We start from the raw sequence: 12157 nt of genomic DNA, 5'->3' as shown, positions 1-12157 counted from the left end.
GACGAGCGCAGCGGGCGCGACGAAGGCGCGCCGGAGTTGCGCCTGAGTTAAGCCCGTCTGCGCCCGTCCGCGGCCGATTGCGGCCCAGGGCCAGAACCCCTGGCCCTCCCACTGCCCATATCTGTTGGAGTCGAGATGATCTACTCCTCCTTCGCCAGGAGAATGTGGGTTCTTGCTTACATAGCATGGAGGTAGGAAATAACGTGGCCTGCAACTACTGTGGCTTTGCATTCTATACAGGGGCAGCGAAAGTCAGTGGACAACACTCCCTGATATGCGGCTTACTGAACGTACGCTCCCTACGTAAGCACTGCCTCGATATTCATGATCTACTCAGCGGCCGACAATGGGATCTACTTTTCCTCACGGAAACGTGGTTAGATCAAGATTCCATGCCAGAAATTATTGAGGCGATTCCAGAGGGCTACTGCCTTCAAAGATTGGATAGAATAAAAGGGAGAGGGGGGGGCATAGCCATAGTCGCTAAAACTGATTACCAATGTCAGCTGGAACGCACTAACATTGAGGGCAGTGAAACCGGTGCCTTCTCTATTTCAATAAATGGCAACCTTACTGTAAAAGGCCTTTTGATCTATCGCCCCCCGGGCCCCTCTTCAGCCTTTATTGACAAGTTAGTGGAGGACGTTACAGAAGCTGCACTTAGCACCGACAAATATCTAGTCCTAGGCGATTTAAATCTACACCTAGACACTCCTACAGACAAGGCAGCTAATGATCTCTGTCTGACCATGGCAAGTCTTCAGTTTGAACAGAAGGTACAACATCCTACCCACAAGATGGGCCACCTTCTAGATCCACTCTTTGCTAACTGGAACCAGGTGGACGCTCAGACCCCTATCCCTATCCCATGGTCCGACCATCATCTTATTCCTTTTACCATCGGGATACAGGGACCTTGTCAGGCCGACCCTCCTGCCGACAAACATCCTAGGCGGAGATGGGCGGCGTTCTCTCAAGCACTCTTTAACCAGGCGCTAATTGCGAAGGATCATCCTGGTGGTGTGGGTGTGGAAGAAATCAACTCCAGCCTAGACCAGCGCATCACGGAGGCCCTGGACCTGGTGGCTCCACTTGGTGCGGCCAAAATGGGGGGTAGAGCTATGAGATCAGCTCCCTGGTTTAATGAGGACATGCGGGTGGCCAAAGCTGCTTGCAAACGGGCAGAGAGGCAATGGAGGATCGCCTATTCTACTCCCGCCAAAGCAGAATACATTGATTGCAGGCGGAACTATCATAAGCTACTCAAGAAGGGTAAATCAATGTACTTCTGCACTAAGATTGCTAAAGCTGAACAGTCCACTAAAGAACTCTTCTCCATTTACAAATCTATCGCAATAGGGAAGCCCGCTGTGATACCCACGAAATTTTGCACTGTTGAGGGCTGTGATCGTATTGCAGATTTCTTTGCCAATAAGGTTATAAATATCTATAACTCCTTCCCTCAGCAGGCAAATTCCAACAGCCCCCCACACTGGCAGGACACCAATCCTATAGGAGAACGACAGCTTACCACCTTCACCACTCCCACGACTGAAGAATTGATCCGCATTTGCGGGTCAATAAAATCAGGTTCCCCTAGAGACCCGACGACTCCGAGTCGACTCAGGGGTAGCCTGCAAATACTTGAACCCCATGTCCGCCTCTTACTTGACACCTCCTTTAAAACTCAGAGTGTCCCTAAAGCCTGGAAGCAAGCAATTGTTCTACCCCTACAGAAAAAACCGAATGTAAATTTTGATAAACTTGATAACCTCCGCCCCATCTCCCTCCTGCCTTACATGGCTAAAGTGGCGGAAAAAATAGCCAATGTCCAACTTATGCAGCACGTGGAGGAGGCATCGCTACTCCACGACTCGCAATTTGGCTTCCGCCCCCGTCATTCGACGGAATCGGCACTTCTTGTGGCGGTGGAGGCACTGCGACAGGGCGTCGATGAGGGCCACACTATGGCTCTGATCCTGCTTGACTTAAGCGCAGCATTCGACACTGTAGCACATTCCATCTTGCTACAGTGTCTGAGTGGAGGAGGGGTTACAGGTGCTGCGCTGGGCTGGATCAGGTCTTTCCTGTCTGACAGGTGTTTCCAGGTCAGGCTGGGCGAGTGCTACTCGAGGGAGATCAAGTTGGGCCAGGGCGTGCCTCAGGGCTCGTCCCTGAGCCCAACCCTATTCAATATCTATGTCTCCCCCTTAGCGGCCATAGTGGAGGGTCACGGCCTCCGCCTGGTGTCGTATGCCGACGACACGCAGCTGGTCGTCTCCCTATCGCGTGCACCTGGTCTTGAAGCGGACATCTTCAGGAATTGCTTGCAAGATCTTGCAACGTGGATGTCCGCTAACTGTTTAAAATTGAACGGTAGCAAGACCGAGGTGCTCGTGGTGGGGGGAGGGCCCTCTGCGTGGTCGTCGGCATGGTGGCCGCCCTGTCTGTGTGAGGTCCCGGCTCCCTGTCAGGAGGCCAAGAACCTCGGCGTGTGGCTGGACAAAGACCTGGCTTTTGGTCCCCAGGTGAGCCGGGTGACGGGGATGTGCTTCGGGGTCCTAAGAGCCTTAAGGAAAGTCTTAGATCTGCTTCCCATTTCCGCTCGAAGGACGCTGGTGCACGCCCTGGTCACCTCACGACTTGACTATGGTAACCTGCTCTATCTGGGGGCCACGAAAAAGGTCATGGGCCGCCTTCAAGTCCTTCAAAACGCCGCAGCACGGCTTGTACTCAGGCTCCCCAGGAGATCACCATCAATTCCTGCTCTTCAAGCCCTCCACTGGCTTCCTATGGAGGAGAGGATTGAGTTTAAAACCCTTTCCACATGTCATCGGATCTTGAATGGTAAAGCCCCTGTACCGCTTCAGAATCTGGTGTCCCACTACGAGCCTACCCGTAAGTTACGGTCGTCTCAGACCGGACTGCTGACGGTTCCCAGGGTTAGGAAGGCTCGTATGGGAGGGAGATCTTTTAGATTTCTCGCTCCCAAATGCTGGAATATCCTGCCTCCAGAACTACGTCTTGAACCTTCTGAAACCCTTTTCAGAAAAAAGCTCAAAACTCACCTTTTCAGCAGGTAACTTCTTATGGGCGGGAGGGCGGTCATTTCTCACTTACTACAGCGCGGGGACACGCCAGTGGCGTCACCAGGCGCTTTACAAATGCCCAAAATAGAAATAGAAAATAGCATCCTGAATTATCTGCTATCTCATGGCTGAATTTTGCGTTATAGAGCACTTTGTATACTGTATTAAACAAGCATCGGCAAATCTATTAACGCTGGCTTTAAAATTCCAACATTGTGCTTGCTGAAATGCTGTAGTCTTGCATAATTTCTAGCATTTCACTTTACGCCTGTCACCATTACACCACCTCGCGCAATTTCAAGGTAATTCGGGTTAAAAGTCTATCGCAGAAGCACCGAAACAATGAAAATGGTTTTGTAATTGTTAGCAGTTGAGTTGTTATGCTATTTTGTTAGCGCGAAAACATCCTGTTGTCCATTATCACTAACTGATAGATTTCCGTTTTTCTGAATTTCGCATCATTTTTCAAACATTTCACACAATTCCAGAAATAGAAATTATGTGCATTTTGCTCACCCCCTAGATTGTGTCCGGATGAGTAAGTGATTAAAATGAAATGGAAAAGGCCATGGCGAGTCGGGTGTGGTGGGTGGTAAGAAGCACTAGGGGCCTGTCGTGTCTGAAGGAAGTAAACGCCCCGTGTTAACTTAACATATCCCACTTATCCGCAGAGGTGCGAAGCTTTGGCAGGGTGCATCCAAACTCCTGCTCGCCTGTTGACCCCGAATGGTGCACAACACCCTACCCCCCCCAACCCCCCGAGTACCCGCAACAGATTAAGGCTCAGTTGAAACACTGTCTCGAGATTGCGAAATTGCGCCACTGCTCTAGGCCTTGCCCGTCATTGATGAGCGTCCTCGGCCGCGCATCTCTTGCGTAACCGATAACAAACAGCTGCCGCCGCTGCCGCCGCTGCCCTCGCGCCTGGGCGTGGCCGCATACCGCGCGCTCATCTTCCGCACGCTACCGACGCATCTTTGCTGAGGAGAGCCCCGGTATCTGGGCGTCTCCGCAGTACGAGCCAAGCGGCTGGGCCCTGACAGCGGAGGGCGTGGCTGGGGCGTGGTGCTGGTGCCCAAACTCCGGCTCTCACAAACCGGTCAGGCCATTTTAGGGAAGGCCGAGCCTGGCAGGACTGGCCAATCGGAGCACTTGGAAACCCCTGATGGGCTGAGGGGTAGGATGACAGGGCTGGAGAGGCCAGGACCCAAACGTTACGTCACCACTGGTTGGCTGAGAGGCAAGGGGTCAGTGTTTATTTATTTATGCATTTTTATAAAGGGTGGACTTTACCCGAGGGTGTCAGAGCGCTGTACAATAGAACCAGTTACTTACATGAGAGAAATGTTACAAAATAGAACGTACAAAAATAGCACCCTGAAAAAACTCAGGTGGACTGATGGACAGGGACACTGGGACAACCATCCAGGGTGGTTTGGAAGGTAGGGTACCAGCGCTGCAGTGCGTCACAGGACTGAGAGATGATTCATCTGGAAGCGGGTACTAGTTTCTGCAATAGACAACCTTTGCATGGTGTTCTAGAAAAGGGCGGGAATCCCCGCTAAGGCACAATGGCCTCCCACTCTCCCGGGTTTACCTGGTGCCCCATTTTGACCCGTCGCATGTAATGTGACATGGCTTGTAGAACACAGTGGACGGCACTTGTATGACGCTGTTGGGGATCCGCAGGCGGGTAGGCCCCTGTGCCCTTCTTGACATCAGGGGGCATATTTAAATGGCCATTGCGCCACTGGAGCATCACTTTTTGCAACGCTCCGGTGCCGCTGTTCCCTACTCTGTATTTACAAGGCGGTGCTAAGCCACTTTGCGTGGCTTGAAGCTGCCATGTAAAATGGCTCTCCTTGATGCAGTTTTCGGCGGCAAAGGGGTGTGCAACGGGTGTTTACTGTGGGTGTTCCCACACAACACCCATTGCTTTTTGACACTGCTCCAGATTTGCAAGGATCTGTAAATCTGAGGCAGCAGCAAAAACGTACGCCTCCCCAAGGGAGGCAACAGAGTGGCCCAACAAGTAGAAATACTTTTATTTCGCCTCATTTTTTGCTCTTTCTATGTGTGCTGCATGCAGCACACAAAGAAACAGAAAAACACCATTGATGATTGTTTTTGTTGATTTAAGATGTCCCTTCATGCGCAACAACAATCATCCCTGCAATGCAGGTACCCTGTGCTGGCGCTAGGCTGCTTTATTTGTGCAGGGGTGAGTACAGGAATTAACTGTATTGTTTAAATACAGTGTATTCCTGCACTTAGAAAATTATGCTGATCGGCCCAGCAAAATGGCTTGCAGAATTTTTGTGTAAAAATTGCTCCCAGGTGTTTTTTTCCCCCAGAGAGCCAGAATAAAAAATAATAATATTATAATATAATAAATAATAATATTATATATATAATATATATATATGTGTATATATATATATATGTATGTGTGGCATTGAAATTAATGAATGTGATACCTATTCAGTGCTGGTCTGAAAAACAAATACCTCAAAACTCTTACCTGCTAGGAGGCCTGACTAAAGTACTGATCCTTCTACACCAGGATCAGGCTCACACTTCTTGTGCTCTCTGAAACAGTCACGCCCCTGCTGCACAGATTTGTGTGTGAGAGCTCTGGGTTCGAAACGTGAAACACCTAACTCAACATTTTAGCCTTTCTGTGTCAAAAAGAATACTGTGTATTTAGATTAAAGTAAGACGTGATGGGGCATATTTACATGACAGTGCTGAAAGCAATTTAGCTGGCCTAACTGTGTCATTGTCTAAGTGCAGAAATGCGCTGTATTTACAAGACTTCCTGTACTAATGCCTGCGTAAAACCAACAGCTGTGTGCCAGCGCAGACACACTTGCATCATGGTGCAAGGGTGCCTGCGTCACAAGGATGATTATTGTTGTGCAGGAAGGAACATCTTCCTGCATAACAACAATCATTAATGGCATTTTGCTCAGATGATGCAGCACACAAAGAAAGAGCAAGAGAACAAGGAGAAGTCAAAGTATTTCTTCTTGTGCTACCCTTACACCTCCTCTGGGGAGGTGTACGTTTTTGGCACTCCCTCAGATTTGCGATTCCTTTTAAATCTGGAGCAGTGTCAAAAAGCCATGGGTGTTGCTGGGAACGCCCACAGCAACACCAATTGCATGCCCCTTTAACCCGTTCCGTGCTCCCGTCGGCCAACGCGGGTGCTGCCGTCGGCCAACGGGTGACGGAGCCCCACCCACTCTGTAGAATGCCCGCACCGCGGCAGAAAAACTGCCGCGGTTAAGGCGTTAATGCAGAAAAAGGGATGCAGATTAGCGCTGCCTTATAAATATGGAGGACATAGCACCACCGGAGTGTCGCAAAAAGTGATGCTCCGATGGAGCAAGGGCCTTGTAAATGAGGCCAGATATACCTAGCGTCAAAAAGCTGTATGGATGGTGCAGCAAACAATAGCAAAGAAATGTAAATATACTTATCCGAGCAGAAAAAATTCAGCCATTCCACCATATTAGAATGACTGCCTGATCTGACCCTACTACCTTGCGTGGTCTTCATATATCATTTTAAACAAACATTCTGCACTCATGTGCTTTTTCTTTCATTTGTTTGCTGAGATTTTGAGCGCCAACAGGATTCTGGAATGAAGATAAGCTAAGATGTCGACTGCTCATATTTATCCGATATTCGACCAAATGGTACATACTTCTCTCGATCAACAAAATTGTTTAAACACAAATTCTAATTAAATGTATAAGATTTATTTCTGTGCAGCACTTGATGTCGTCTTTGTGGCGCTACAAATAAGGAGACGCCATTATCGTTTCTACCGTTACGCATTTTCGTAGCTTGTGGCAGGATGAAAGGCTGGGCTGTTCTAACTACTGCCTCATACTCCCGGGATTTACACCTGTGAGAAGCACGGTGTTTGGCAGCAGGCGCTAATTTCACTGGGCTGTGCCGGAGGCTTCCTGCCAGCTTTAGTTTTGAAGAGCTGGACACTCTGTTTTTTTGGCTCGAAGTGGGCACATTTCTGAGGCCGGGCGCGGCCACATTCCACTGCAATTACTTTTCAGTCAGACAGTCTTTGGGTTTGTGCCTTTTCGGCTGAAAATAAATCTCTGGAAACTGCTTTTTGTTATTAAATTCACGCATCTGCACACGAGAAAGCTCAGTGGGTAAACGCATTTTCTGCCGACTTTGCGTGTTAACTTACGTGTCCCGGAATTGGCCTTTCATCCTTCTAAGTTGCATGAAATAAGGACCACGTTGAGGTGGTGTACAGTAGTTCTGTTATGTGTACATGTTTGCTGTGCTGCGCAGCCTCAAGGCGCAACGTGTTCCAAACTTTGCAAAACAGTAATCATTTTGAAGGAAGGACGACTTTCCGAGTGTATACCCCACCCCCCCCCCACCCCCCATTGCCTTTGTCATTTTCAAAGTTCCGGAAGATGGGTGGCAGCTTCTCTGTTTTTCAGTGGGTGCTCCTATTTTTTCTGGGACTGAGGCCTCTAACATTAACAAAAGGAAAACTCCCAAGTATGTCAATATTCCGCAATCCGCACGCGACACTTCGGAAATGAGGGGTTTAGGGCGTAATGTATGTTGCCCTGACAGTTATGTAGCGCTCACATTCTGGCGAAACAAGGCGCCACGAGAAAGCGACACACATGGAAAAGGTGCAGACTAACATAAGCATGGAATTGTTCTTGTGCACACGTCAAACCTGTGGAAATGAGCAAGCAGTTATGTATACCTCAGGTTGAGGACAGACCTGCTTCGAAGGGCTTGTGTTTTTTCCTGTATAGTCTGGACGTCAGCCTTTCAGAAGCTATGTCATGTCTTGATTTGCCTAGACCCCATGTATCCACCAACAACTTTCACTGTGCAACAAAACGTGTTTTTGTACAGCAGCAGCTGCACACTAGAGGTCTGATACTGGTGTTCACGCCTTTACTCATTTTAAGACTCTCATGATACAAGTGTAAGCGAGCCTGTGGCGCGAGAGAGCTATGCTTGGCCTCAGAGGCCCTACCTGAGGTATAGGAGAACAGAGCTAAAAAAAAAGGGAGGAAAACAAATGGATGCCACTGGGGGTCTCGGTAGAGTGGGACAACCTGCTCCTCAAGGGGTGACATCAGGTGATAGGTGGCTACAGACAGGCTGCCTGACAGCCACCCCTACTCACAGCACAGCACCCCTCCCCCCCTTCGCCCACAAGGCCTTGTGACTGAGAAAATCGTGGGTGTTGGCCGTGGGAACAGAGTAGTTAGGCCTGTGGTTCGGATAGAGGTTCGTAAATCATACAGTGGAGGCATTGTGCCGCCCAACCTAGGGGATGGAGGGAACAGAATAATTGCTGTACTACTTGCACGCTTGGGATGTCATGCATGCAACATGGCACCATCCGAAGTCAAGATGGCTCCCAGAGCAGAAGTGGGCGCCAGGAAGTCATTCATTTCGCCCACTATGGCGTCAAACACCCTCTGAATCTAAGGTACAGATCCACAAGCTTTCTCCTGTATGTTTCTGGGCCCGCAGATGCATGACACAGCCTTCTAAAAAGTAGTCTCCTGGGCTGTTTGCTCTTTTTGGAGTTGGCATGACTCACACCTTTCATGTCTCTCTTGCTGAAGGGTGGCAATGCTTAGACTCTCACCCGGAAGTGATTTCTGTACCAGGCCGGCCACGCCCTCCTCTGGGCTGTTTATATACTTCTGAATATATGCCCCTCCGAAACTGGCACAGTATTCCAGATGTGGAGTTCAGATTTCGACTCAATACACTAGATGTGGGTGCAGTACTCATAAGTGACTTGTAGCATTAACCACAATGCCTCTGGTGGCAATTACACTGGGTGGGGCTCATTGTGAAATCCTTACAGTGTATGCCCCTCCATGGGAAGCAGTCTCCTCTCTGCAGTGTCACACTTTGAGCACCACACCCTGCTCATGGTTTTAACTGGGCTGGGTCCTACCGGTGCTGTGGCAATGCTTAGACTCTCACCCGGACGTGACTTTGGTACCAGGCCGGCCACGCCCTCCTCTGGGCTGTCTAAATACTTCTGAATATATGCCCCTCAGAAACTGCCACAGTATTCCAGATGTGGAGCTCCTATCTGTACTCCATACACTAGATGTTGGTGCAGTATTCACATGTGACTTGTAGCATTAACCACAATGCCTCTGACGGCAATTACACTGGGTGGGGCTGCTTGTGAAATCCTTACAGTGTATGCCCTCCATGGGAAGCAGTCTCCTCTCTGCAGTTTCACACTTTGAGCACCACACCCTGCTCCAGGGCTTTTAGTGGGCAGGGTCTTTCATGTGCTCAGCACCGGCAACTCTAAAAAGCAGATGCTGAGACCGTCCCTATCGGGCTCTCCATTTTTGCCCTCACCTTCTGAGTGGAAAAAAATCTGAACTCTGCACCAGTCCACTGCTTTTGATGTCACTTTTTTTTGCAGTTCTATATAGGGCAAACCCGACCCAAATGTATTGGAGCGCTATACATGAACACCAGCTACATTACACAATTACATATTTAATAATATATATTTGGGGAGAGGGGGGGGATGCACGGGGAGATTAAGTGATTTGCCCAGAATCACAGGATGTTGAACGTGCCTCCCCATCTCCAAAGTCGGCAGCTCAAGTTACACCACAACCTCTACCAGAAGAGCTGAATCACTTTTAATATTATATGCAACTTTACCCAACAAACAACCTTTGACAAAGCCAATAGTCCTGGCTTGTTGTAGGTGTAATGCTACTTGTTGTATTATATATCTGGATGCAATGACAGAAGAAGCAGAATACTAGTAGGAGGCACACAATGCTAAGCACAGATTTGTTGCTTGATTGTTTTAAGCCACGCCCTTAAATACATTGGCCACGCCCGTTTGAGAGACCCCCTCGTTTTTACATCCCACTTAAGGCCCTGCCCTGCTCTACAGATCCTTGCAGCCCTGGTCTTCTGGTGCCTAGTGAGGACCACTGGGATGACAGCGCTGACAAGGGCCAGAACACACCTGATGCTGTGGATATTTTTCAGCAGAGCTCTTCTTGGAAATGACATAAGCACCCTGAATTAGCTTGGTCCTCACTGACCACAGAGGGAAGAGCCTCTCCCTTAGACTTACTGTCTCAGTGCCATTCAGGCGTGGTCCATGAAACAACAACACAAGATGATTTTGGTGAAAATAAGCACACTTACGGAAAATACACAAAAGCGTCAATACACAATAAAACAAGCAAGACAGCAGCATAATGCGTCAAAGAAACCGAAAAAAGAGGCATAATCAGTACGCAGGTAGGTAAAGATAGCATAATGCAGTGCTAAGGGTATCCTTCCCCACGTAAGAGAGACATAAAACTGTAATTAGCTAGGGAAAAACTTCAGCAAGTGAGGTGCTAAATATGTAAATGAATGCATAAGTACACCAGCAAATAAGAAACAAAAATGGGTACATTAGGTACGAAAACGAATGAACAAATTGGAAATAAGACAATACATTTCCTAAATAAATTCTCGATTCTTAGGGCTATCCAGCCCCTGTCTCTTTTCCTCCTGGCTTGACCAAAGGTGTCAGCCACCTCTTTCAGGCAGCCCCCCCAAACTATTGGAACTCTGATCCCTTTGGCTGTACAGCTAGTCTACATCGCCTTGTGCATGCCACGCCCCAAAGGCACGAGGCGGTGCATTCCAGTCTCTGAACACTTTGCAGGGTAGCTGGATTAAGTCCTTTCCTGTCCACCAGGTTAAGGAGACCTCCTACACAAAGCTTATAGTTAGTATCATGAATATTAACAACAATAATAGCAAAAATACTACAATTACCAATAATAGTGATAAGAATGTCATCTGTAATGGCTTTATATAAAGAATATAAAGCGCTAGTGCTCTTCCTCCAGCAGCTTTTGGGAGTATCAAATGTACACCCTGACTTCATCTCGGGTGCCTAGAGACAGCTCACTCCAGAGTGGGCGCTGCATTACTGTGATCACCGGCAAAGCTTGAGCCCAGGGGGTTTCAGCGGGCATTGAAGTGCTGCACCGGTGCCCAGGGGGTGCTAAACAGTTCTCACCAAGAAGAAGGTTGTAGATTTTGGTCATTTTTATATCTCACAACACTGAATGGATTGCTTGGTGGTGCTCAGATAACGGGGTTACGTGTTACCCAACTCAGTGGTGTTTATTTCAACTCTCTTCAGAAGATGAAGAGCTGGGGGGTGGGGCTGCCTCAGCTTGAGACCTATGGCCCAACGTATACAGATATGCATCAACCCACTGAGCTGTCTTTCTGGGACTGGTGAGCTGCAGGTTAGACAAATAAACACACACAAGGCTATCTATCTATCTATCTATCTATCTATCTATCTATCTATCTATCTATCTATCTATCTATCTATCTATCTATCTATCTTATAATGTATCCGAGTATGCAGGCACATACTACTTCTGCGCTACTAAATGTATATCTGTTTGTTTATGTCTCATTTCATCTGTGGATGGAGACAGAGATGTCATGGGTGTGTCCCTGTATGTATATGTGTTTCTATGCAGCTCTTTGCACACCGCTTGTGTGCATATCTGCGCCTCGGAGCCCCCGTAGAGCAGCCCTGAGCATGGATTCAGACTGCCACCACCTTACCTCCGGTTCTGTTAGAGCGTTGGCTGGATGGAGAAGGGTTTGTCTGCCTCTCAGCTGCGCGTCCCGTCGCTCCTCTGAAGCAGGTGCCCCTCCTCGCAAAGTTATAAGTTTCCTCCCGGGCTCTCTGGACTCTCTCGTGCCAAGGGGAGGCGCCTCCTTGTTTTTAAAGGCCACTTGATGAATCACCCCGATTGAAAGCACAAAAAAAGCCAAGAATCAGCTCCACCCAATTTTCTTGGCAGCTGGTATTAGAACACGCTGCTTGGGAGGGAACGCCACGGCAGGAGAGAATGGGATAGCAGGCCCGTGAATCACTCCGCCAGGCGCACGGATGACACAGCTGGGGTGGGGAACAGGGAGCGCGCAACATTTTCCCACATAAAAACCAAAAGAGGCGAACAACATCCTCTGTC

General features: G+C 48.7%; 1 protein-coding gene across 1 annotated transcript in view; it reads right to left on the bottom strand.

The window, feature by feature from the left end:
* EMP1 (epithelial membrane protein 1) overlaps positions 1-11876 on the bottom strand; it is a 45401-nt gene extending 33525 nt beyond the window's left edge. The window contains exon 1 of the mRNA XM_078640185.1: positions 11745-11876. The gene's annotated coding sequence lies outside the window, so the exon portion shown is untranslated. The remainder of the gene's footprint in view (positions 1-11744) is intronic.
* Between the last annotated feature and the right edge of the window lie 281 nt (positions 11877-12157).

This window comes from Lissotriton helveticus, chromosome 1_1 (genome assembly GCF_964261635.1).
Source record: "Lissotriton helveticus chromosome 1_1, aLisHel1.1, whole genome shotgun sequence".
NCBI lineage: Eukaryota > Metazoa > Chordata > Amphibia > Caudata > Salamandridae > Lissotriton > Lissotriton helveticus.
Note: the sequence above shows the minus strand (reverse complement) of the source record. Positions and strands in the feature narration are given on the sequence as shown.